Source organism: Brienomyrus brachyistius, chromosome 21 (assembly GCF_023856365.1).
Source record: "Brienomyrus brachyistius isolate T26 chromosome 21, BBRACH_0.4, whole genome shotgun sequence".
Classification (NCBI taxonomy): Eukaryota; Metazoa; Chordata; class Actinopteri; order Osteoglossiformes; family Mormyridae; genus Brienomyrus; species Brienomyrus brachyistius.
In genome coordinates, this window is record NC_064553.1 from 4,695,976 (window position 1) to 4,723,959 (window position 27,984).

General features: G+C 52.4%; 1 long non-coding RNA gene across 1 annotated transcript; it reads right to left on the bottom strand.

The window, feature by feature from the left end:
• Positions 1–402: 402 nt before the first annotated feature.
• Positions 403–27,428, bottom strand: LOC125717098 (uncharacterized). The gene is made up of 3 exons (XR_007384478.1): positions 27,293–27,428; positions 2,298–2,439; positions 403–505 (listed from the first exon to the last, which is right to left on the bottom strand). It is a non-coding gene; the product is annotated as an uncharacterized LOC125717098 (long non-coding RNA).
• Positions 27,429–27,984: the final 556 nt, after the last annotated feature.

The window sequence follows — 27,984 nt, forward strand, 5'->3', positions numbered from 1 at the left end:
CCACGTTAGCCAAGGCTCTTCTGCACAGAGACGCCTCTGTGATTTGCACCAAATTGAATTACGCACGAGCTGTGGATCCACTTAGCTGTAAAAACCACAGAAAATGGTGAAAAGGGACAGTGCTACTGACTACTGCCGCTGGCTGGGCGGCCCCAAAGAACTTGTTTTCAGGGTTCTGTGAAGTATCCGGGCCTACCACGTCTCTGTAAACCTTGCAAATTAAGCTGAAGCGAGCTAATTTGTTTTGGCAGAGGGATAAAATGTACTGAGGTTTGGTTGCAAGACCATTTTTTGCACTGTTGTTGTTTAGCTGGGGAGAGATTTGGTCACTTTGAAAACAAGATTAAAAAAATATATATAGTACAGACTTGGCTGAAATTAAACCACCGGGCAACATCAACAAGGTGGGTAGATGGTGCGTCAACATACCTGGGATGCACTGGAGGGTCCCATCCTCTGCCCTTATGGTGAACGTTTCTCCTGGGTTGACCTGAACCAGAATGACCTACGAGGAAAAGAGCGCCGTCAGTCAGGTGACATAACGGGATGCCCGCAAGCGGCAAGGAGCAGGAGGTTAAAACGCCATCGTGTGACCCAGCAGAGGCGGAACCTTCAGGTGTTTCTCAATACCAAGAACAGAAAGATCGCACTTGTGGCCTTGGCAAGATCGGTCTTGCTGACTTGTCTTCCAAGAACAAACTTGGGGAGCAATGAATCATGGGACTGATCTCGTTCAGCTACAATGCAACCGATGCATCTTCGATATTTGGGGCGGGACAAGAACGACACCCGGGGATTTTTACCGTCCTCTGTGTTTCTGTCCCTCAGTATTGGAACTGGTCTTCGGCAAAGGAAGACGACGTGAAACACGTATAAGAGAACGCAAGTACGGTCAAGTACACATATTCAGAAACACCCTTTGAGAAAGTGCCCCCCCCATCAAGCCACATTCCGCACCAAGTGCTTCTCCCATGACGACTAGAGGGGCTTTTCCGGAATCCGGGGATTCCTCGGCATTTTAAACCTACTTAAAATTTTCCCAGGACACTTGTAACGCATGCAGATCTTGAAAACCCTCACGGTGTCTGGATTCACCCAGAAGCCGTCGGTCTGCAGCATTACGGAGCTTCCGACATGCAATACGTCACGCCCCAACCCAACACAAGGGACGACATGTACCGCTTCTTAACACTTCGGAGTCAGGAAGTGCCACTTTGCACGTGCGCGTCCGTCAGCGATGCATGCTTGCCGCCTTACCGTCATGCTGTCGGCCTGCACCTGGTTCGCCGCGTACATCTGCCTGTAAACCTGGAGGAGCTGCGCAGACATTCCGGAACTTCCTACGCGCTACACGTTAGTAGGAAGTGCATCTACTACCAGGATCTGCGGCGGTCCTCCCATCTAGACGTTAGAGACGCGAGTCTGGCCATCCACTTCCTAGTCTGCTGCTGTGGTTGCTATGGGAACCTAAATGTGGTCTTACCGACTCAACCCAGGTTTGAAAAAGGGGGGGGGGGGGTGATGACAGGGGAAGCCAATTTCTCTCACCAGACAACTGTCTCTGCAAACCCCCCTGCCTCCTGCCCCACCCCAATCCCCAGACAGACCCCTCCCCTGCTCACTGAGTTCCCGTCTCCGGAGAGCCCGAGATGGCAAGGAATCACTGCCAATGGGTTTCCTGTCCGGGGCGACGCTGTGGAATGACGGCTGACTCAGCAGGGGTGCGTCACGCCTCATGAAAGGTCACATGTGTGGCTCAGTAGGAAGAAAATATAGTGGGACGCACATGCGCGTCACCCCTCCAGCAGGTCGACGTCGGATGGCAGGCGAATGATTCACGCCACTGGCAGGCCACGCCCCCTTTGACCTTTCCTATCCGCCTCATGCACTCTACACCTGGGTGTCCTCAAAGAAGTCTTCAGGTTTACCCCTGGCATCCGCTCAGACAGTTAGGTGGAAAATTTGACAGCAGATACTAGGAAGACTCCTGCTTACCCTAGAGCAGTGTCTCCCATCCTGATCCTTGGGGAGCTGCAGACAGTCCACATTTTTGCTCCCTACCAACTCCCTGCCAGTGCGTCTACATTTATGCTCCGGTAAGGAACTGGGTGGGAGCTAAAATGTGGACCGTCTGCAGTTCCCCGAGGATCGGATTGGTAGATACAACCCTACAGAATGCCGACGTAAAGGAATTCTGGCTGCAGGTAAGGAGGACCGACAGGAAATGAATAGACCAGTGACATTATGGGAAGCTCACTATCCCACAATTCCGTGCTGCATCAGGTCCCCAGACTAACCTGTTGCGATCCATCCCCGTTAACCATGTGAGGCATCATGGCAACCTCGCCGTTCAGTAGGGGCGGAGGAAGGTCCAGCGGCATCTGGTCTGTCATCATCATTGTGACGTACATTCATGGAGAACTTTCCTGAACTGCCTTTCTGTCGGAGAGGGAGGGAGGGAGCGAGGGAGAGAGAGAGAGAGAGAGAGACAACCATTACACAAATTACTTCACCATATGTGAAATAGAACAATCTAACAATATAAAAACAGGGTACGATCTGAGCCTAGCAAAAATACTGCTGTCATAAACAGAATAAGGAGAAATGTTTTTCATCAAAAACATAATAATTATCAAATGGACAAACTGGCACAGACCTCAGTGATTTGCAAGACACCTGATCCACAGAGACATCACGAGCGGTAATGCCATCACTGTCGTGCAGCCGCAAGAACGGCCCATACAAGACGCGTCTGACAAACGGTCGTGACGCTGAGATTCGTCGTTTTTTTTTTCGTTTTTTTTTCCGATAGCCTGTTTGCAGGATGACAGACGCCGTTCTGTGGTTCCGTGGGACAGAAATGAGCAGAACAATTCGACTGAATTGTGCAAGAAGAGATTCCCACATCAATTACAAAATGCCAAACGCATTCCAGTACTGCAAGTCATCAAGTGGGGGGAAAAAAAAAAAAAACACTGATGGGACAAATGTGAGAGCTGTGGTTGGAGAGGGAAGCAGGACCCGCATACGTTTATGGTCCAGTGGGGGTAACCCTGCAATACTAAGTAATGACTCCAGAAAAAAAGCCCCCACCCTTGACGGTGACTAAGCGAGATCGTAACTCTCCATTTCAGATATAGTCACCACTCTCGGCACCCCCTCAGCAAAGTTAACACCTGGCCCTGGCACCCAGGGTCATCCCAACGTCTAGGCGACACACTGCCATTGATGACTACTTCATAGGAAACTAATGAGCTGAGTACTCCGTTGCACGGACGCCAAGTACGAGCCAGCAAGAAAAAATTTTTTGTGCAATATATGGGACATAGAAGGGCGGGGCCAGAGGAACCCCAGCTGAAAGCTGATTGGCCCCGAGCAGCATTCCCTACCCTGTCACTCACCGATTCAAAACATCACTAGCTAATGAAGCCGGTCCCTCTGCATGAACCAAGTACCTCTTATACTCCACCTTAAAAAAAGATCTTAGAATTGGCCCTGCTACCTTAGATGCACGTTGGCAGACGGTCGCCAAAAAAACTGGTATGTCAGCAACGTCGTGTGTAGACATTTTGTGGCTAGTGAAACAAAAGGTTCCTGAACAAACGCCATGAAATCATCATTGCACCTCACCTCTGTTAATACTAACCACATGAAACCGTTAAATGTGTAGGGGCCAGCTGAAATGTTTACTTTATTTGTTGGTTAAAAACAAAAAAATATAGTAAATACAACCTTTGGCTTAAACTGTCGGTTTTTATCCAGCAGGGAAGCTATAAACCAAAGCAGACGTGGTCATCTTCTCATATTTAAATACACGTCTTTTTCTGTTGATACATGTTGAACTGTAATTTTTTAAAGATAAACTTTCCCCACCCTAAGAGTCAATTTAACCAAAATCCACACAAACATGAACAGGACTGTCACGCTAGCCCTAGCATGCACCTGAACCACATCTATAAGCAGAAAAGCAGAGGCTCAGCCGAGTATGTTCTGTGAAATTCAACTCGCTGGTTAATTTCCCGGCACTTGTCGAGACGCATACGCCACTGAAAGAGCGGCTACTCTTTCCCGTACAAAATAACGCAGCTCCTCGGCGTCGAAGTCAAACATCTTTAGAAGGGCAATGGGCTTTAAACATGTGACCGAGGGATGGTACCACACACTTTCTGGGTCCCCAGGATGGAGCTTTTCAGCCCACAATGGAGAGTGACATCACTGGGCGGGAATTACTAGGTAGAGAGAGAGAGGACGGCTTGCCATTCTGATAATTACTTTAGCGACACAGGCAGGGGAGCACAAACTAATGAATGGCGCTAATTAAGCATTTCCGAAAGAGGGAGGGAAAACGAGCCGATTTCAGTTTCACGAGGCATTGCTTTGAAGAGGATGCGATGACGAGGGGAGCAGAACTGCCAGATCACTGACTGTGGAGATGAAACAAAACCGCACGAATGGTCAACATGACCCAGGATGGAAGTCGGGAGGTTGGGGTAGGACACCCACATGCAGAGACGCTGCCTGCTACCGCGCATTCTCCAGCCAACACCATCGCCGTCTCGTTCTCCTCCCGACAATCAGGTACGGGGAGGAGGCCGCGATGAACGAGGGCAAAGCAAACCTTCCCACAGCTGGTGTCCAGATATTCCCTGGACCAGAGGCCAATCAATCAACCGGCTTTCCGAAACACACCCTCCCTCCCCCCAGCTACCACTGAGAAGCCACCCTGACAAACAAATGTTCCCGGTTGAGCAAGACTGACAGGCATGGGAGTTCGGTGGACCTGCCAGAGAGATAGTAGAGTCATCCTGTCCAATCCCCAAATGGAAAGCTGGGAGTAATTAGACAAGACAAACTGCCAAAGGCTGTAAAACGAAAAAAAAAAAAAAAAAAAAAAAAAAAAACAGCTGGATCCACCGGATACGAAGGTTGGGTGTCTGGATGTGTGAAACGTCCCACATTTCCATCCTGGTCCAACTGAAAGCCTTCAAGCTTCCAAACTTCTCAAAGTCTGCCCTGATCTTCAGATTCTCCTGGTGCAGGAGCTCACTGGGAATTAAAAGGCAGGACAGGATACTAGCATCGTACGCTTCAGGATTGAAATCCTGAGCAGGTAGAGAATGTCTTCCTAAAGCAGGGTAAGTTGATAAAAGTAGATAATGTACGTATGGTGAGCAAGCAGGAAATCAAACAGCCATATAGGGCTGGATGCCGGTGATCGCTTGCATGACTAAGGCAAGTGACCATCAGCTGCCGTACCGACACATCTACATATACACACACACACACACACACACACACCATATATATGTTAAAATAAAAAAATATATAAAATAAAAAAAAACATAAAATAAAAAAATCTCCAGGCCAGTCCTGAGCAGAAAGGTCCCCATGCAGAGGTTTAACTGGGAACACTGGGAGACATTTTAATGCGTGATGTGGATCGCGAGCACAAATCTCCTGAAAGATGTGTCATGATCTCTTGTACATTTGCTGCAATTTCCCTATGAGCTGAATACGGTTTGAATGGTTTCGCCACAAAATGTCCACTTTTTAAAAGGCGGCTCAACGCCATTTCAGTACCGTTTTTTTTTTTCGGAAGCAAACTCTGCCTGTGTCCCACTGTTCCGGACAGCTGAGGTAAAACAAAAAAAAACACACAACAAGAGAACTTGGGTCCAAGTACAAGAGAAGTTTCCTTCACTGAGGAAGGCAGGGGGTGTGGCAGCATGACAGGCCTCCAGGAAGCGGGGCTTTCACAGCGACCTTCTGAGGAGCATTCAGCCAAAGACAAGAACAAGAAAGGAAGACAGTCATCAGAAAAATGACTTATTTGAAGAACCCTGAGGAAGGCTACTGTTCCCGGGGGAGAAAGGTTAAAAGGAGGTCGCGATTACGGAAAACCACCATCACAGGGTCTGCTTCCTGCGCCCCAGTGGGTGTGAAAGGGAAAGCATCGGCGGGGGGGTCAGCATTTAATTTCCGTGACCCCATTCCTCACTGGCTAAAACAAGACCTCGTGGACATGTGTCTCCCAACCCCCCACCCCCCCCAAAAAACGCTAACCAGCTATAATTAGCAATCCCATTGAGACTCGACCAACTCTTTATGTTGGGAATATTCACTCTCACAATGGGAATAAGAGGCAGAGCTTCCAAAACTACAGATCCTGCTAAACGGAAAAAAAAGAAAGGGGGACTTCCAGCTCACACATCCAGTCCAGGTTCTGGTACTGATCCCTCATTTTATTACACAACAGTTCCTTTTGCGTATTCGCTGGACCCGACTGCCCCAAAGGTCCCTCGAGCAGAATCGGACTAACCCTTCTCGCGATACGGTTTTGATCCGGAATCCAAAAACTCAGTACTTGTGAAGAGATCAGGTTACAAAATAAAGGAATTTCTCCGGAATAGCATTTAATCAAACCTACTGAAGACGATGTGAGACCATCAGCTACTGGGACGACGGTCCAAGAAGACCAACGAAAACGGGAACCTTCAAACCGTGTCAAACGCATCCCTTAGCCAGCCATGCTCTCTGTCCCTGTATGCCATGCTCCCTGTCCCTGTATGCCATGCTCTCTGTCCCTGTATGCCATGCTCTCTGTCCCTGTATGCCATGCTCCCTGTCCCTGTATGCCATGCTCCCTGTCCCTGTATGCCATGCTCTCTGTCCCTGTATGCCATGCTCTCTGTCCCTGTATGCCATGCTCTCTGTCCCTGTATGCCATGCTCTCTGTCCCTGTATGCCATGCTCTCTGTCCCTGTATGCCATGCTCCCTGTCCCTGTATGCCATGCTCCCTGTCCCTGTATGCCATGCTCTCTGTCCGTGTATGCCATGCTCCCTGTCCCTGTATGCCATGCTCCCTGTCCCTGTATGCCATGCTCCCTGTCCCTGTATGCCATGCTCTCTGTCCCTGTATGCCATGCTCTCTGTCCCTGTATGCCATGCTCTCTGTCCCTGTATGCCATGCTCTCTGTCCCTGATAGCGATCTCCGGCAGTTTTCTTGCCTCCCTCCTTTCTTGCTCCGCATATGGAGTCCCCCCCCCCCCACCAAGCCCAGTTATAAGCCAGCCACCCATGGTCTCCCACCAGCCACTCTGCATCTGTAACATCTGTGCATCTGTAACAGAGTTTTGAGGCTAGTAGGAACTATATAAGGTTACCAAGGAAGAGCAAAACCTAAGACGTAGTTTGAGAAAAATCAGTTACAGCGTCTAGGCGTACGTCTGGGATGCACACAACTATTACAGAATGGAGCTTTTTTTTTAGGGGAAAAAAAATATCTCATGTGCCCCATGCCGACTAGAGACAGGAGCCGACGCCACACATTTATTGGCTCGTAGAGGCGAGCGTGACACATGTACAGAATCCCGAAGGTGCGTCCTTCCACGTCGGTGTCCTTCTGTTATTCTGCAACCGTTAGAGGGAGACCGAGCAGACCGTGTGCTGAAAGTCCTCCAAACTTTTGTCTTGAGTTCTGCGAGGATCCAACCCACCCTCCAGCCAGCCAGCAGAGCAACCAGCCCCCACGGCATCAATCGCGAGGAGTACAATAAGTCTTTTTCAAAAGGCTAACATGCTAATATAGCATCTGTTGCTAGGTTTCGCATTACTGTTTTGCTGTGTTTTCCCGCTCTCTCTTTTGTGTGGTCCTCCCTCGCCGCATTAGCGCAATATCGGAACGTCGCAAGCACTGAAGGACCAGCTGGCTAATATTCACAAACAACGCAACCAGCACCACGTTCAGCCAGGACTCTCAGATGCGCAGCGATGCCTTGAGGACCAGAAGGTTCCTCCGCAAATGGAGGAGCCATGGAGGTCAGCCAAGATATCAGGTAACATGGGACTTAAAGCACAAATGTAAACGTTGCCAAACCGTGAGACTACAGGCCTAAACTGAACAGCGTCTGAAGCTCGATTAGCAACAAGATTCTGTAGCCATGACAGCCGCCATCCCACCAGCAGCAAAGCGATGTTCCATTCTGAGCGGCCGTTTTCCCAGACGTAGCCTCGGCACGCCTTCGACTTCCTGTTTCCTGCAGGAAAGCCCCCAGAAAAAGCAGCCTGGAGACCCGGCACAATTCTCCTTTTCCAAGTGTTTCCAAGATGCTTCCTCTGAAATTTATCCCACAGATACCCGGGGGGGGAAGCTATTTACCAATCGACCCTACTGTATCTCTGCCGACGGTGAGAGAACACTGCCCACCATCAGGCTGAGGGGCATCCGCCTGCTACTTCCAGATGTTTCGCTTGACAGTCCGTCCTGCCAGAAATCTTCCAAATAAAGCTGCTCAATGCAGCTGGAGAAATGGCCGACGCCCACTTTTATCTGGACGTAAAGATTGCAGGAGCTAATTAAGTCCCCGAGAATCGGAGGGAAAGGCTGTGGCGGCTCGGCCGAGGCACAATGCTTCCTGTCACATGCCATCAACCTCCGCGGGCGAAAGCGGCATGAAAACAATCTGGCCGGCGTGGCCCGACGTAGAGGCCTGGCCCATCCCAGACAAAGGGGGCAGTCGTCGTGCCAGCCAGCAGGGCAGGGCATTCCGGGACCTTCTGAAACAGCCAAACTGATGCGACCTTCTGCGTTCACTGGAGGACCATGCCGCCCCCGCTAATCTCCCCCTCCCTTTCCTTCCCACAAGAAGAAAAAAATCACGCGTCACACTGAGAGGGAAGAAAGGGCTGAAATCATCCTGATCTTGCAAGAATTAATAATTCTTCTGTGTTTCCGGGGAAGTTTAGAAAATGTCTCCGCTTCCTCCCTCCCCCAGGCGGACCGCAAGAAGGCACAGAGCATGGGGGGGAAAAGGTATAAAATTCAGGCGAGACAGAAAGCGACCCTCGAACATTTCAAATTGCTACCACGGTTGCCTTTTCTGGAATGCAAAGAACAAGGACGGTTTCTCCATCGGGGGCCCCCAACCCTAGTTCCTGTGTTTTTGCAACAGCCATCTCCATCTCCTGACTTCAGAAAGATCATTCCTCCACACGCACAAAAAAAGAAAACATCTGGAGAAGAGTGCAGTATGAGTCAAATTAGACTACCTGGTTGTGAAGCGGGACAGGCATAAAATGCTGAGGGGGGTGAGGGTACAGACCCATCAGCCATCCATCTCCCCACGCAGTCGTCACAACAATCCGTCTGTGTGGAATAGCTTTAGCAGGAAGGCCGATCTGGAAAAGGCGTTAAGAGGCCCCTACCAGCAAAACAGAGCCGAACCACGGAGGCTCCCGGTGTTTTTGCGTAACTGGGAGCTCCCAGATGCATCGAACCCCGGTTTTCCGAGATGGAGAGAACAGTGGCAGCCGGCGAGGCCAAAACGTCCGCTGGAGGAGCAAAGCGTGCCTTTGATCCCTCAATCCGCCCCAAGCCTAAGAAGTGGTGGGGCGTTGGGGGGGGGGGGGAAATGGGTGTCTGCCATTCGTCAGCAGTCAGTCATGTGACAAATGGATACTCATGCCCTATGGCAGAGCCAGACACGCAGGACAGCCTGTCTGGAAATCAGACATTATCAGCAGCATGCCGGAGGATGAGGCAATTACCGCGCTAAATCTGTCGACTTCCTAACCTGCATTTCTCCAGTTCGTCTAGAGGGCAAGGGGTACAAAGATTAAGAGAGACTTCCAATGTGGGGGGTGGGGGTGGCGGACTGACCCCAGGATTGACCTGAAATGATGAAAGCCCCAGATCGATATCCCTTACCTGGGTCGGCATGTAAACCACAGCCTGCAGAGTTAGCTATGGCAATAACGTGATATTCTTCCACCCAGAGAATAAATAAGACACGATCCAAAATAAAGCCCGAGTATAAGATGCATTCCTGAGACGGCACTGGAGACGGAAATTATGTCATTCTGTCAGCCCCCCCAAAGCCACAATACTGCACATAGTTTCAATTTCCCAAAGGAATCAGGGCACAGGACAAATGATCATTACTTTCCACCACCATTGCAAGAATTAAGTGTTAAAATAAAGGAATCATGAGACAAAGTAGGGTCTCTTCCAGGGGGTGCTCACTATTAGGGACTGGGCAAAATACCCACATGGATAAGCCATCTGACAGCAGGCTCCATTTCCAGGAAAATTCTGGGGCAAAAGGTCAAAAGACCTTCGCACGGGTGAAGCGAATATTCAGGGTCAATGCCCGAGTAGTATGTAATTAAGCAATAAATCTATCCTCATCAATTAAATGCAAAACATATCTAGTTTCAGTATGGCGTGTTACTCGTGATCGTGAGAATCTGCACCGTTTTGGAAGAGCCCCATTTTGGAAGCAGTATGAGTGAATAGATCCTGCGCTCATGCCACTCGCTGTGACGAGGATCTACAGCGGGGTTCGTTCTCAGGGGTCAGATCCAATTCGCAGGCTGCCTTGGTGGCTCACTGGAAGCTCATAATTCGTCCGGACACAGCAGATTCGCTAAGGCTGCCTGCAGCTCCCGAGGGAGCAGCCGAGTTAAGGCTTGCCGAGGCTCACGTGAAGGCTTCCGGGGAGGCCGCAGACAACTGGGACGTGGGACCGAGGGGAAGAGAGGATGAGATGATGAGAGGAACAGACAGGTTGGGACAAAGAGAGAAGGAGGAGTCAGAGGCAGGGGGAGGAGTCGGAGTCAGAGGCAGGGGGAGGAGTCGGAGTCAGGAGTCAGGGGGAGGAGTCAGAGGCAGGGGGAGGAGTCAGAGGCAGGGGAGGAGTCAGAGGCAGGGGAGGAGTCAGAGGCAGGGGAGGAGTCAGAGGCAGGGGAGGAGTCAGATGCAGTGGGAGGAGTCAGAGGCAGTGGGAGGAATCAGAGTCAGGGGGAGGAGTCAGAGGCAGGGGAGGAGTCGGAGGCAGGGGAGGAGTCAGAGGCAGCACTATAATCAGACTGTTAGCATAGCATCCCCACACCGGCCCCCCCAGTCTTGTCCTCTCTTACCCCCACTGGCTGGATCGGTGGAGCAGTGACTGCCCAGAGAGTTGTGCTCATACATCAAAAATGCAGCCTCCAGGAGGCCCCTGCCCAGCCTCCCACCGCCCAGGTGCCTCAGGGGTGAACTGCACCGCCCATGAACTTCTGCATTTACAGACCTGTGCAGAGGAACTCAGGGCACCATATGCAAGTAGAAACCCAAGGAGACTGGCAGACTGGCAGAAGCACCGAATGAGCCACAGAACACAGAAAATCCGAGTCAGTCGTCCAGCTGAAAGGCTCGTCTGGGTCAGGGATGCATGGCTCCTGCTGAGTAACACTCGTTCCGGTGCCCGTTTCCCAGCCCGGCTCGCTCCCCGGACACGCACGCATCAGCAGGGCTTAGCCAGGCCAATCACGTACCATCTGCCCAGGGCCCATGGCAACAGGCCCATCGCCCCAGCAACAGCATCTGCTCAGGTTTCCTACCATTCCCTTTCAATGGCGGAATGGGGAACATTGATTTGAGGAAACAGCCTCTGAGAGCAAGGCGGAGCCAGCGGAACCTGTGACTAGAAGAAATCCTATATATTGAAGAAAAATAAAAAACTCCACATTCAGCCCAATCTAGTGACGGCAGAGCCACTGGTGGGGTGACTGCAGGGACCATGCCCCCACCCCACTGACGCGTGGAGGGGAGGGGGAATCACACACACGGAGAGGACTGCAGGAACCGGGCTGACCAGGGCAGCGGCGCAGAAGCATGTGACCGCAGACAAGCATGGCCATGCGGGGGGAGGGGGGTGACTGAAAACCCATGGTATGCTGATTTATGGGGGAAGAAAAAATACAAACATGATGGGAACCTAGTTCACATCATACACACTGTCTAAACAGACCAAGACCACGCGACACGGCGAGTTCAGGCCAGCACACGGGAGACACTGAGAATGCGTTTGGGTGCCAGGAGCACTACAATCATGGGGCTTCGGCAGGATATTGTGGGGTTAGGGGGGGTTAGGGTTAGGGTCCTACAGTCCGACAGCCAGGGTGACACAAAGGAGGCCTCTGTGAAGCATGCGACCAATCAACATTGCAACTTGGGTTGCCATGGTGGGGGGGGGGGGGCGGTTTGGAAAGGCACCATGGTGCACGAAGGTCTCTAGAGAACCGATCTGGGAAACAGCTGAGGAGGACCCCCTCTAGCCAACCCTCCCTCTAAAGAAATGATCGCAATTCTATACCAAGTTGTGTCAAGAGACCCCGGGCCTGGCAGGGGGGGTGGGGTGGGGGGGCACTTTAATATTGTGGGAAACTGCTTCACACACATCTCCCGTACAACCTCTGGGCCCCAAACAATAGGTATTTGCTCTGGGGAGGCCGCCCCCCCCCCAACACAGGAGGGAGCACACATTTAAAAAGGAGTGGTGGGGGCACCTGGTGGAATGTCAAGACAGATGAGGCGGGACGTGGGGGGGCTCAGGGTAACGGCGAAGGGTGAAGGGCCTTTGATTCACATCAAAATAACTACATAAACAACCTACCCCCCTCCATAACCCCCTCCACAGGACACAGCAATCTATCCCAGCTGTGGCCCCCCCAGGATACCCACACCTCCAGCATTACCTTCCCCACCCTACAGACCCAGTCGCAAGCAAGGTAGAGCCCTCTGGAAGATGCCACTGAAACCTACTCCAGTGATCCGCCTCCCCTTTAAGAGCTGAGCATCCCTTTAAGACGGCCCAAACCATCTGCGAGCGACCAAGGTGGAACGAGGCCGATGGCCAGCGGGCTCCAACATTTTAGGGCCCCGGTAGGCACAGCTGACAGGGAGCTGACGGCCACACGGACCCTGTAATCCAGGTAATGACATGTCATAAAGGCCGAGACCCCAAACGGCAGGCAGCACAGAGGAATGCAGCGCATGCTGCACCCCCACCCCCCCCCCCGGCCCAGCCGTGTCGAGGCAGGCCCTCCGACCCCTCGTAAAAACAGAAAAAACAGCCACCCTGAAAAGTGGGGGTAGGGGGGGGAGAGAGACTGCCACTAAACTCCCGAAAGTGTCCTGGGGACATGCTGATGGTCACTCCGAAGCTGGGGGGTGGGGGGTGGCTGGGGCTTTCACTCCCACTTCTCACGGTGAAAATCGGCACGATTTAAGCGCGCCCACCCCCCGACCACCGGGGGCACGTCTGGGCACGATTCACCTTAAGAGTCCCCTGCCAGCATAACCTCCCTGACACCATTCGAAAAACGCTCACATGAGCTGGCTGCAAGCGATCCCGCCTCGCGCCGCCCAGGACCGTTTCACACAGAAAGCCGATGCTCCACCTCAAGGGAAGCTGAAATAATCATCTGTGCTCTACATCCTGAACACTGTGTCAAAACAACCCTCAGTCGCATTCCATCGGGCTAATTAACGCACGTTGCTAAACAATTCCTGGCACCGTCACTCTGACTACTTGGAAACCTTTAAATCTGAAACATTAAACTGAAAGGAATGGGGGGGGGGAGAGAGAGAGACGAGATGCGGGTCTCCAGCCCAAACCCCGTTACCAACCGAAGAGCCTGTCTGGATGCAGTGGATTCCCGCTGCACTTACCGTGACTGACCCACCCCATACGCTAAACGGCACTTCAAAGTGCTCGCCGCTCTGGGATCCTTCCAACTGGCACTGCGACTAAAACATTGCGCATCTCATGCGCAGATATACCGGCCGCACAGCCCTGCACTCTCGCGCAATGAGACAAACGTCCGAATACTGGTAAGGGCATCAAATCCGACTTTAATTGCAATCGGGCCTGATGGAAGACGGTTTAAAAAGCAGTCAGTACCGGAGACAGGGGACCCGAAGGACACATCCGGCCGCACTGCAGCCCTTACCCTCTACCCGATACCTGTAAGCTTAACCTGCAGGTCAGCCGTAATCCGGAGCTGGCAGCGGTGGGGAGCGCGGGCGACGCTCGGGAAGGTGGGGGGGCCAACCAGGCCTCGTCAATCGCGGCCCTGTTCGCGCGGCAAGCCGGCGAAACCTGACCTCACAGGGGGCTCTGTGTGTGCAGAGTGGACAGGCGGGGTGGGGCGGCAGCAGAGCTTTAGGGGGATCTCAGGTCACCGCCGTGGGGGGGGGCGGGAAGGGGGGGGGGGCGGGGGTGTCGGGTGACGTCTCATGTAGTAGCCAAAAAAACTAAATAAAATACATTTTTTATTTATACATATATATATAAAAATACTGCGCAACTAATAAGTGTTAAACTCCCACTTTACAAAGCAGAACAATAGGTCACCTCCACCCCAACCACACCATCAGCGGCGTTCCTTAAGACATACAAAATGCGCAAACTCGCAGCAGGACAGGCATCAGAGGGTGTCGTCATGACACTTTACGGAGCGTGGAGATCCCAGCGGATCCCACAGCGGGGAGATCCCACAGCGTGGAGATCCCAGGAGACATAGGAACAAAATCCAGCAGGTGGGAAAGTCCTACCTTCCAGCATCATTACTAAAACCATCCTAGCATGACAGTCCCCCGGCCCCCAAAAAATGAATAAACCAGAGTGCAGGTGGCATTAATGAGGTAGGCAACGCGCCCTGCGGACATCGAAGGTGCAGATGGAACAGTGCAGTGATGAGAGCTGAGATGAGACCTCTGTGCTGGGGGGGGGGGGGGGCGGTAGAAAACGTGAACATGCAACAAACAAAAAGAGTCCACACAACTAGAGCTTTGATAAGAAAAGCCTAAGGATCCATCTAACCCCCAAGGACAGTCATACGCCTGAAGGCTTCAGACGTTTCCTGACCAGCAGCAGAGTTTCTCCAACAAGGTCCGAGAGGAGACAGTCCACATTTTAGCTCCTTCCCAGCTTCCAGCACACCTGTATCAGGTATTCAGTGTTCTTGATTGGCCACAAGTTAGGAGACAGCAAAAAAAAAGGACTGCCAGGGGTATCTCCGAGGAATGGACTGAGGTTTCCCGGTCCGCGGTGAGGTGGGGAGCCTATTTTAATGAGGAAGATCCGATGTAGCAGCATAGGCCATCCGCTAAAGGTAGCCTAACACAGGGGTGGAGGTTGCGACAAGGCAGACGGGTCACATGAGGTCAGGCGGCCTGGCAGAGTCGGCCCCGGCGGGGGAGCAGGGCCGGGGGCCGACAGCCCCTCACCTCGTGACCGTCACAGTCAGCGGCACAGGAAGCCGTAAAGCAGCGCAGCTGCGGTCAGCGAACAGAAACAAAAGTTCTGTCCCAGCGCCAGGCGGCACAGATGCTCGCAAGAAAGAGAGACGAAGGAAAACACACACGGTTGCTTGCGCAGGATTGCATCACCTGCCCCCCCCCCAGGCTGAAGCTCAGGGATGTCCCCGACCCCCGAAGACAGGCTTTTTCCACGCTGGCTGAACGTGAGGCCTCGGGGAAAATTCCGGAAGGTCCCCCGCTCCGTGACGGACCTCACCTACCTCCCAGCAAATACCAGTCAGTCATTGTACAGCGCAACTCCCTCCCTAATGTGTTCTGCTGCTCCAACAAGCCCAGACTGGTCCCACAACCCCAAAGTGTTCTTGCTATAAGAAAACGCGCATCCGCCCTGCACAGGTGTTGCTGGTCTCCCCCAGCAGGCCAAAACATCGGCCGCGGCAGGCTGTGCGGATCTCGTTCTCAGCGTGTCGGCACGAGGGTGATTCCGGCAAGCGCCTTTGTCAGCGTGAATGATGTCAGAGTTCACCAGAGCTGGGGGGCGGGGGGGGCAGTTAGCACAACAGTGCGCTGACAGCAAGATTGCAGTAACCAAATGCAGGCTGACTCCTGGGCCGCCCACAAGAAGCCCCTCAGTCTACAGAGTCAGTTTTCGCAGGGTTTTAATTAAGCTTAATTAGGCTTTGAAACAGCCGGACTGGAACCACACAGAGAGGAAGGAATCATTAATGTACCTGTGGTTTAACATGCAAGTGCTTAGGCCATTTTCCAAAGTGTGAATGGCTACCACGGTATAGCAAACCAGCCCAGCAGGAGAGAATTCTGGGAAGGGCATCGCACCCTGGCGTGCACTGCTCCAGCAGGTAAAAGGGTGGGGCGGGGGGGGGGGGGGGCGTATAACCACACAGAGACACGGCACACACCACACACAAACACAATTTCCCCCTCCCCAGGGAGCCCCCCCACAAGGTCTACCTGAGGGTTAGTAACATACAAAGACGCTGCCCCCCCCCCCCCATTTTCCGTGCATTCCTGATAAACATCCTGGGTAACGTGGCGCATTGCGGCAATCCGCATAACCGCGGTGCTGCTGCCATGGAAACGGCTCTTTATGTCCGTCTTCCTGCCTCATTATAATAAAGTCACAGCTTGCCGACCGACGGCCAGCTGTGTCGCCATATACTTTCGAACCCCAGCTGTATCCGCATTCTTCATCACATCTGGTCGGGGGAGGGGGGGGAACAAGGGCAGGACATCAGCCTGAGGATTACTTCCGTCAATCAAAGCCCCGCTGCTTCCTATTGGCGGGGGGCAGAGGGGTTCCTCCCCAGGTGACAGGATGTCCCCGCCTGGCATGTTTTTGTTTACATCTCAAAACGAAACAGGCTCCTCTTATTCCATGAACTTGAGCGCGTGGTATTCGTCGCCATGGTAACCTTTCCAAGACACCGATTGCGTCCCGGCGCCTCATCCTGGCCATCCGATCAGTGAGGGCACAGGATGGCCCCCGGGGGCCCAGGCGGAGCACTAGGGATCGACTGTGGACACTCAGGCGAGTGTGGGAGGGTCGTCTCCAAAATATAAGGGGGTGGGGCTTGGAAATCTGGGACAGAGGAAGACAGACGAGGGAAACGAGATTTAACCTGCTAGAGTGACGGAGAAGTGAGCATGGGAGAAAAATAAGTGGCAGGAAAGGTGAGAGAGAGAGAGAGAGAGTGAGAGGAGAGAGAGAGAGAGAGAGGAGAAGGAGGGAAGAATGATCCTTGTAAGGACTTTGGTGGAGGAAAACTCTCCTGAGTCCAGACGTGTGTATGTGCTATTACTCATTCCCCCCCCCGGGAAATAGGGGTGCCGGGCCATGAGTCACTGCACCCCCAAGATGACCCGTCCTGCCATGACGCCCATTGGGGACAAAGAGCGCTCACAGAAACTGGGGAGGGGACCTGGACAGGGTGGGGGGGGGGGTTCTCTAATGCCTGTCAGCTACACTAGGGCAATAAGGTACATGTCATCAGGAGCCGGGGGTGGGCAGACACCATGCCACAGGTGAGAAGAGAAACTACTCGTACTTGTCACTGAGCGCACTTGGTTCCCATGGTTACACAGCAGAGCATGACCTAGAACTCCCTTCTGCAAAGTACGGCACTGACGCGGGGGGGGGGCACACGACCCTGCCCCCACACTGTGCTTTTAAGGATGTGCAAGGCCCACAACCGGCCGTGTGGCCTTCAAGTCAGGAGGAAGACTCATACAACACAGAGCGCTTTTCGCGGAAAAAGGTCAGACACAAGGATGAGGAATATTAGACAAAGGGCTTTAAAAGGGGAAAAAAGAAAAACAACGACGTTAAGAACACGACTCCGGGTATCGGGCTTCGTTACATAACAGCAGAAAGGTGACTCCACCTTCAGCTAGGGGCGCCGAGAGCGCCGCCCTGCTGGCAGGAAGCATTCTGCGGCTGCCTGTTGCCGGCAAGGCGCTCACCAGCACACTGGCCCTTCTGTGCTCGAGCAGCTGGAGGAGAGGTGCAGCCCCACAATACGTCATTCAGAAACCCCCCCCACCCCCCACCCAAATACCCTGTCCCCCCCTTTACTCAAATTTTCTCCAACAAGGGCTTTGTTCAGACTGGGCTCCACCACAAGCCAAGTGGCCTCTCCCTTAAGCCGATGCCTGCACCCCCCCCCCGAGAGTGGGTAATATCATATTCCCCTCGGTAAGAGATACTGTGTAGCGGGGGGGGGCATATAACGAGCTGAGCAGAGCTGTCAGCGAGTGCCCGTGGCCTGCACAGAGTGTCGCTGCCAGACGGGCAACCGCCAAGCCTCGCATGGGGTAATTATTTAAATTAGCATTAGCGACAACGGGCAGACAGCAGCGGGTTGGGTGGGGGGGGGGGGGGGGGTCTGCTTTCAGGGTGCCGAAATCCAAAAGCCACAAACGGGGGAGCAGCATGACGACCAGCAGGTCCCAACCTGCATCCATGAGAGCACAGCCCCCCCAAAACCACCAGGGCTATCTTCAGAAGACCGTCATTAACCTACCACCCCCCCAGACCAACGTTCAGTGCAGGCTGGAGGGCAACCCAAGCCCCCGCCCAAACCTCAATGTTTTCTGCTTCTGTACCACCCCCCCCATAAAAACCTAACCCAAACCTGTAAACCCCCCCCCCCCCGCACATCTGGCACGGTCTGCGACATGGCAAACACCATCCGACCGGGAGCGAGACCTGAGGTGTGAGGTGGGGTGGAGTTGGGGCCCCCGCGAGCCCCCATTATATGGAAATGAAGCTGAGGAACCAGAACAAAGGCCCACTTTCAGAGAGGGCATTCCGGACCAGCCCGGGGGGGGGGCAGCGGTCCGAGAGCGACTGGCAGGAGAGGGACGGCGGGGGCAGGGGCATTGTGCTTTCACGACGACAGGGGCGCCTGACCTCACCGATGGACTCACCCAAGCTCACTAACCTCCAGGGCTTTCCCTGGCTACCTAATATTAAAATAAGCTTTAATTCCTGCTAAAGATTTGATTGAGGGGGGGCAATGGGCGATATTCACACACACACACACACACACACACACACACACAGCTCTCGTTCCCATGTGAACGACATGATGACCACCTCCCTCTCAGCCTCAGACCCCTGATTACCCAGCATGCTCCGCAGGTGGGCACCCCCATTGCCTCAGCCGTCCCTACGCAGGCAGGCTGAAGGAAAACATCCTATTGGTGCTACGCTGTCATCGCCATGGAAACGCTCCCATCATAGACAGGGAAAAGGCAGGACCCGCAGGATTCACACAGCCAGGGAAGCGACAGAGGTGAGCACACACACCCCCCCCATCCGCCAGCTACCCAGAGGCACACAGCCCCTCTTTTTCTCCAGGAGCTCCCCAGAGAGCAGGGCTGGGACGGGACAGGACGAACAGCCCGGGGTGACTTCATGGCCAGACCCATTTCATTCGCTTGCTGGAACGCTGCCCCTGGAAGCATGACGCAAAAAAAACAGCTCTGGGGGAGAGACCCGGCCACAGGCCAGGAGACGCCGAGCCGACTCTGCAAAGTCCCAGTTTACCCAGAATGCAGCTGGTGGGAGGGGAGACACGCACACGCAGCTCTTGCTGTGAGGGCCGTTATTAGCCAGCGTGATCGGTGAGCCACAATGTGGAAAGTATGCTGGTCTCACGGCCGTTTCGCCAAAACTGGGGCAGACGGGAACGGGCTGAAAGACGAGCTGAATCACGCGTCTGGGACGAGCGGAAAGAAAGAAAGAAAAAAACGGTTTATGGATCCGCGCTTCTAATCGAGATGGTATCGGAAAGCGCAGAAGTTCCATTTTTATCCCACAAAGGCAGCAAAAGCACCGAAGAACCGGAATCTTCATCATGGACGTGATGAAGAGGAACGATCATCTGGCCCGCTACAGACTCCCGCTACAAGCCCCCCAGCCATAAAACCACCAGAATTTTTAATACTCAAGACCATAGCTAAAAATACCTTTTTAAAGGCTCTCACTGTCCTCCGCTCCCCCCCCCCTCCCCCATACTGCCGTGACTGACTCCCAGGTCGTCGCTCTTAAGATTCCTTCGTTCCTTGTGTTTTTTTCCTTTAATCATTTTTGGCCCAGTGAACTTGTGTTCGGATCTGGCTGAGAGGAAGCAGGCCCCTCTCCCACAGGCCCATGAAAATGACTCATTCATAGCCCTGCCTTCCAGATCCTTGTTCTTTCCTTTATTTTTATTTTTTTTTGTACGATTCCTTTCCTGAGTCCAGAGGAGTCGGCCCCCTTCGCCATGGTCGGGTGGCGGCTGCTCACGGGCCGGCAGAAGAAGCCTCGCTGGGGAGGGCGGCCGGGGAGAGAGGATTTGGTCCAATAGGCACTCAATTCACACAGCTGGCAGCTGTCCAACAAGCGCCCACGCCTCATACACCAAAATACAGACACGACTCCCCTGCCCTGGGTCCCAACTCGATGGGAGTGTGCTTTAACCACACCAGGCGATGGCTGTAAACAAGACTCGGCAGAGAGGAGAGGAGCATTAGCAAGAGCGATCTTCTCACTTACTCATTGTTCAGGGAGCGACACAGCTGAGATAAGACACACCGCGGGTTCGAAAGAGTTCGCCTTCCCATGATTCCCCAAAGGCATGGCGCTGAGCCCCCAGCGTAACAAACAGCTCACTGTTCGGGGCCCATTCTCATCGTCACAGTCGAATTTTGGCCCTTAAAGGGCACGGAGACGGGCGGTTGTCGGCGGTTACAGGTGTGCAGGCTCCAGCCTAATCGGCCCTCCTAAAGTCAGTCTCGATGGTGCCAGCTGATCAAAGGCACGCATCTTTCCTAGGCTCGAGGGCGAGTAGTCACACCAACTGTGAATCATTTAAAGTTTAAAGCCCCCCCCCAGCTCCTTTATCACCCCCCGGCACCTTAGACTGTGGAATGCGTTCTGGACCAGTGGAAAGGTCAGACGTTTAAACTTTTGTTTGCCCCTCCCCCCTAGGTAGAGGAATCTCCATTGAAGGATTCTCCCTGCCTGCTCCCACCTCAGCATGGTTCCGTTACCATCTGTGGCCTCAGCATTGCCCCCCCCTCCCCCCCCCCCCAGGGACAGGAAAGGGGACAGCTCAACCCTAACCCTGTAAGCCCCCCCACCTCTCCACAATCCAATGGGACAACCGGATAATTCACTTCTCCTACCCACCACCAAAGAGGACATGCCCACCCAAACACCACCGGTTCCTCCACACCCACACACAAAGCAGTCGCTTAGAACCACCCCCCCCCCAGTAGAAGACGGGGCCTAACGAGGAACTCCTCCCCCCCCTCCACCCGCAGGCCATTCCCAGCCAAGGCAAGAGCACCCAAAACACACACACCAGCTATTAACCTGGAAAACCTCTACATCAGACATGACTTCACGAACTCTGCAGAGGGACCAACTCCAGCAGACAGAAGTAAGCGAGCCAAGAACGAAAAAAAAAAATAAATGTATAAAACCTCATCACGAACTCAGACGCGCCGGGGTGTTTCGGGACGATAGCAATGACAGTTTATAAATGTCCTTCATTTATATACACTGCATCAGCCAAACACCAAGCATCGCATACCTGAGACGATACCGTTTATATACGAGCGATATCATTTATAACCTGTTGTCATTCCTGTGCCTATCAGTCATGGACACAGCAATCCTCCTGGTATCTTTCCTATAAAGTATAACATTCTAAAGATATGCTATATACAGAAATGATAAAGCACTGTCCTGTTCACATGTATGGTAAGTGATATGGTTTAGATATGAAGGACATATATATTTATAGTCTATGGAAATTGATTTTAAGGCACTCTTCTCTCACATGGTAATAAAAGCGAAGGCAGTGGCAGCGGCGTCCCCCCCATCCCTGGGAACAGCTCGATAGTGAGCCGGCCCAGCGTCCTTCCCCGCCGCTCCTGCCCGGCCCGCGCATCCTTCCCCCGCCACCGCGTCCTTCCCGCCGCTCCTGCCCGGCCGCGCGTCCTTCCCCCCGCCACCGCGTCCTTCCCCGCCGCTTTTTGCCCGGCCGCGCGTCCTTCCCCCGCCACCGCTCACCGCGTCCTTCCCCGCCGCGCGTCCTTCCCCGCCGCTCACCGCGTCCTTCCCCGCCGCTCCTGCCCGGCCCCCGCGTCCTTCCCCCGCCACCGCGTCCTTCCCCGCCGCTCCTGCCCGGCCGCGCGTCCTTCCCCCGCCACCCGCTCACCGCGTCCTTCCCCGCCGCGGCGCGTCCTTCCCCGCCGCTCACCGCGTCTTCCCCGCCGCCTCCTGCCCGGCGCGCGTCCTTCCCCCCGCCACCGCGTCCTTCCCCGCCGGCTCCTGCCCGGTCCGCGCGTCCTTCCCCGCCACCGCTCACCGCGTCCTTCCCCGCGGCGTCCTTCCCCGCCGCTCCTGCCCGGCCGCGCGTCCTTCCCCCGCCACCGCTCACCGCGTCCTTCCCCGCCGCGCGTCCTTCCCCCGCCACCGCGTCCTTCCCCGCCGCTCACCGCGTCCTTCCCCGCCGCTCACCGCGTCCTTCCCCGCCGCTCACCACCCGCCCCGCATCCTTCCCTCTCAGCAGAGAAGGCCAGTCATCGCCAGCAGCCACCTTTCCCATGACCTGTGTGTACCCTCACTAGATGAGGAACACTACTGTAAATATCACCCCTCCTCAGGATGGGGGGGGGTCAACAGCATCACACTAAAGTGGGATACCACCTATCCCAAATTGCAGAGGGGGTAAATACTCAAGAATGGACACCCCCCCCCCTTTTGAGGTTGCAGGGTCAAATTCCTCACCCTCATTCAGGCCTAGAGATCTGACTCCCCTGTTGGGCTTTGGGGGGGGGGGACAGGGGTTGAATGGCTAGATGGAGGTTCAGCTTCAATGCTAGCAGCAGGAATGAGGGGTCTTAAAAGGGGGAGGAAGTTCCTGATATGCAAGAGAGCAATGGCAAGGTGTGCATGGGCATGCCACTCACAGTACCCATGCCAGCCTGTAGGGGGCAGCAGGGCTCACAGGCCCCTGACCAAATCCAAAAAGTAGGTCGCATTTTTTCGGATGACAACTAATGCGATATTATGGAAGCTGCTGCAAGTTCCGGAACTGTAGTCCTGCTTCTGCACCAAAGTGGGCTGAGCGCTACGATCTAGCAGGACTTGCAGGACGGAGTTCCGATTCTCCCAGGTGAACTCCAGGCTGCAAACATCAGGCCCAAACACGCCCAGGCGAACCCTCATATTACCCGCTCCCCCACCCCCAGTATCTCAAGACCTTTTTTTATGGCCCCATCATTCCCATAGAGCCAGCAGACCCCACAGAAGGACCTTCAGGGGCCACCACCCCCCCCCCCCCTTATCTCGTCATCAAATTGTCAACGACTGACGAGAAGCACAACAAAAAACTCGGCACAATGGGCAAATATTAGTCCGCAAGAAGCTCAACAAACGGTGAATTCCTCCGCGGGGCAGGTCACGGCCATCAAAGGGAGACGGGCCGGCAGAGACCATGCGCCCCAGCAGCACCCCCGCGCAGCTGCGGGACCATGCCAATTTGGGCGTGGCCACCAGTGTCAATGGAACAGGCCCTTTGGCCAACGGAGATCATTCAGAGCTGCTCACGTCGCATGATTCCATGCTGGGGATTAAAGGTATCCATACCATCAGACATCGGCACAGAAAAATCACCAAAGGACACCAGCACATAGTCGGGAACCTTCGCTCTAGGAAGGGCTACAGGAGAGGACAGTCATGGTGTCGCAGGGAGATGACATCATCACTGTGCTCCAAAAAATGGGGAGATGGGGAAGCAGTGGAATACTTGCACACACACCCAGAACACACAAACGTGCAGGAATTCAGACACAACCAAACAAGTGCTGCTCCCTGCCCCCCCCTTTATTGCTAATTGCATTTTGTTGGCGTGAAGTGGAAAGGCAGGAGGGTCCGGGGGATTAGCCAATTAGCAGCCACAAAAGGGTTTTGCACATTCTCACTGTTCACGGAGAGCAGGAGCATTTCATTTATGGCTCTTTTGCTTTAAGAGTGATCGTCAAAAAAAAAAAAAAAACCATTAAAAAATGACATCCCATTTTGGGAGTCCCCCATCACATTCTCTGTGCTCCAGGCCCACCAGTCAGCACTGGGTGCAAGAGAAATGGAGGGATTTGCAAATATGGACTGACATACAGATGCTTAAGCATGCTGGGGGGGGGGGGTAACAAACTAAATCATTATCATGTCAGTGTAGTTTCTCGTCCCATAATTATAAATTACTACAAATGACTATTGCCATTAATACAAATTATTAGATGTTAATTCCATTTCCATGGATGCGAAAGTAAGGTTCACAAACGCTCTGATCCCACCCCCACCACCATTGGCCCCACCCACAGAGGCAGGACACATCCCACCAGGCAGCCAGAGAGACGTGCCACCGGAGAGCAGCGGTCAAGCGGCAGCTTGCCGAAGATACCGGAGCGTCCCTCCACGTTCTGGGGGGAACGGAGCTGCGCAGCCGCGTGGGAGAGCGAGAGAGGACAGCAGGGGGGGCAGCAGGGGGGCAGCAGGGGGCGCAGCGCCAACATCCACGTCTTAAAAAGTACTCCACATGAGGAAGGAGGAACACACACACACAGACACACACACAGAACCCTGTTGGGGTCCACAACCGCTGAAACTCTAACAGTGGCACCTTTTAACAGCGAACAGGGCAGCATTACACGCAAAGGAGTTCTGTTTACGCGGTGAACAGCCTGTCGCCGTAAAAAAGGTTCAGCGTTGGCCTTGGGTCGTCTTATAATCTTTTCTTGACTCAAGCATTACAGGTTTTTCCTCTCGACAGGAAATCATCTGGTTCAAAACATAGCCCCACAGAAGGCTCGACGGAGGCAGAGCACAGCAAGTCTGTGATAAAAACCCGACGCCCTTAATATTTTACTACAGGCAATGTACATCATACCGGGTAAAGCATCCAGGGTGTTAAGTAGACGCTGTAAAATACTCTGAGTGTCAGCTTAATACATCCAGACGAGCGTCTCGAGACCCATTTCGCGACGGGGGCTCAGTGCTTCCCAGCTAATCCGCGGACGCCCCACGGCACAGCGTGCCAAATTAAAACTTCCAGCTTTTATTTTCCAGGGCATGCGGGGAACAAAGTCTTCTATTACAGGCATGCCCCAAGGACCAATTCAGTGCATTTGGCATGCGTGCTAAGCCAGGCGTCCGAGTGCTCACACCAGAGCGGACATTCCCAGACCCGGAACCAAACAAGCGGCCCAAACAACACCCTTTCACTTTTACCCTTTAAGTGGGTCTGCACGCAGCCCACACAGCCCCCCCCCCCCATGGCAATGACTGTCTGGGCCGGGCTCCTGGTGGACCCAGAGCTGGTGCACACAGTTGCAGTTCAATCCTTCGGATGGGAGCTGGACAGTCTCAGACTGCCAAACAGGAGCCACTAGCAGCGGGTGAACTGTGCTGTAAAAACACAAAGTCCCCAAATAAAGGCACAGAACTGAGAGAGTTTCCTGACAGGTGTGTGTGTGTGTGTGTGTGTGTGTGTGTGTGTGTGTGTAGGGAAGCGGCATAGGATACCAATTCACATTTACATTACATGTACGTTTATTTCGCCTCTAAAGCCCACCCACAAAATACAACACAAGGATAAATCTGCCACGTGCTGCTAAGGTGCACTTTCAATGATAACGGACACAAAAGCAAGTTTCCGTCGGAGAAAGTACATTTTGTTTGAAACTACTTTTTATTCTCCCTCAAATTTATTTTGTAATGTTATCAACTGCCTTAGTATCATTCCTATATTTTGCACATCCACGTATAGTTTGCACTAGACAAAAAAAGTCTCCCAACCTCTCTCAGTCCTTCCAAGAAAAGTCAAACACTACGTGGCAAGTGCGCCTTCCAAGAGACCTTCACCCACTGACAGCATACGTTTTATATTGTTTCTTGGGCTAAAAATACGATTTCTGGTTACAATGTGACTATGTATAATTTTTTACCACAAAAATAGCCAAGAGGATGAACGACTATAATGCAATAAGAACAGTTCATGCGGCCAGTCTATGATAATAAATAGCATATTCCAAGACGCCAGGAAAAAAATACGTTAGACGGACTTAGCGAGACAAAAGCGCACCACCTCCAGTAAGGAGTATGACTTTATTCTGGACAGATAATTTTTCTTGATTAAACGTCGCAGCGAGGGAGGGGGGAGTGCAATCAGCTGTTGGAAGTCGTCATGAAAAGCTGGCGGGGAGGGGGGGTAGGTGGCAGGGTTATTCTGGGGGGGGGCAGCTTCGCCTTTCCGCTGCGGAATTTCACCTGACGTCATATATTTAAGATCACATTTCTGCTGCTCGCCTCCGATGATGTTTCTCTTCTCCAATCTGGCCTCTGGATCCAGACTAAATCTCCGAGAAGGAAAGGAGAAAAAAAGCCTCGGGGCTATGCATTCCTCAATAAATGCCTCCATTAAATAAGCCTCACCTGAACGACACATGGCAGTAAGGGCGGCTGGTGGGGGGTGGGGGCGCCTCACACTAATACTTAGCGCAACAAAAACACCGGTCATTTCCGCGCTTTCACGCCTGTTATCCTAATGCATCAATGCTAACTTAACCGATTTCGCTATTATACAATAAAAAGTGTGTAAACGTAAAAACAAACATACAAAAATAACACTGAATATTTTTGTTAAAGTAGAAACAGCTTTATGCATGCAATATACTATTATATATGACAGCGCCAATGCGGAAAGGCGAAGGAATCTTTAAAAAGTTAGAGAAGAAAAAGAGCCCAGGCTAAATCCAAAGTGGGACAGCGAAGTTCATACTTTAGGAACTTGGAGAGACAAGTCGCTCTTTGAGCAGGATCCCGACTCTCTGGATTACTAGGCTATGATGGAGTTCACCACATCCCCTCCACATCGCCAGCTCCTGCGTATCCATACGGACACTTCGCACCTCCCCGAATCCCCTAAACAGCTCCCCGGGAAAGGTTACAGTATTGCACCATCGTTTTTTTAACAAAGCCGAAGAATAGTCCCTCAACAAAAAGGCTTGATGCTTACACAAAACGCAGAGTCGGGGAGTGCATTTTATTACGGGTATTTAGCAATGGTACAATCGCTTTTCTTATCCGAATTTTCTCTACAAAAAAAAAAAACCCATAGCACTGTTCCAGCGCCAAAGCAAAAACTTAAAACCGAGCGACGCACAAGTTTAGAAGACCGCAAGAAATAAATCACAGACTGCGCTTCTCTCTAAAGTTAACGAAATACATAAATCGTGCACTCTGAGTCTAAACCAAAGAAATATGAAAACAAATGCTTTCTCTTGTGCATCTAGCAGTTCATCCAGCACCATAACCCGCTCCAGACGGACTTTTAAATGCGATCGAAACGATCAAACACATTCAACACACCACGTCTGCTTTCGATCAAACACCGAGACATCTTTTGTATATTAATAATTAACTCTAAGTTTCGTTTCTCTTTTCGCAGAAGTTATTCCCCCCACTTTTCCTCCTGCTCTTAGCAAACTTTAGACTACCGGCGTCATGTCGCTCCAGGCAGTTAATTTTAAGAACTCCGTAACTTCGAAATATCTCTTTTATGTCTACATTAAATGTCACTTTCGGCCGCTTCCCAGACATCGTGAGCTCAAAAAAGCGTCATTTCCTTACCTCGCTGCAATAAAATTATCTTCAAAAGAGCGGCAGATCTCCACTTTTCCCCCCAGTTAAGATTTTGGCAATCCCCAGTTCGTCTGCCCACTGCTAGACCGCTCTTTGGGAGATTCCGCCATGTCAATTATGTCTCGGCGCACATGTGAGCGAAGACCGCCCCCTCTTACCGTAATATTTGTAATAAACAAGCAGCAGGCGGCGAGTCCCGCTTTTTTTTTTATTTAAACTGGCATTTCACAGATATAACCAAATAAATAAAACGTCACACAGTTAATTTAAGATTTTGCTTAATCTGTGAAAACCAAGCACTCTATAATGCGGCTGTTTCAGACTACATTTTTAAATCATTTAATTATTTATTAATTAATTTATTAATTAAATAAATTCATTTAGTTTACTCATATTTTTGTAGTAACTTAAAAAATAAATATTATGGTTTGACGTTTTTCTGCGAAGAAAAAAAAGGGACAACAAAGTTTTAAAAAATACAAACCATAATGATTTTTTTTTTTTTGCCATAATATAGGCCTGGGATGTTTTTTTAGATCCGTCGTTTTCGTATGATGTAATAAACTCTATGCATTTGTTGCTAAAGGCCTGATGTGGGTCAGACACTTAGCTGGAATATGTAACTGACAAATGTGTAGTTTAAAAACTTTCAAAATAATGAGAGCCTTTGTTAATTTTAC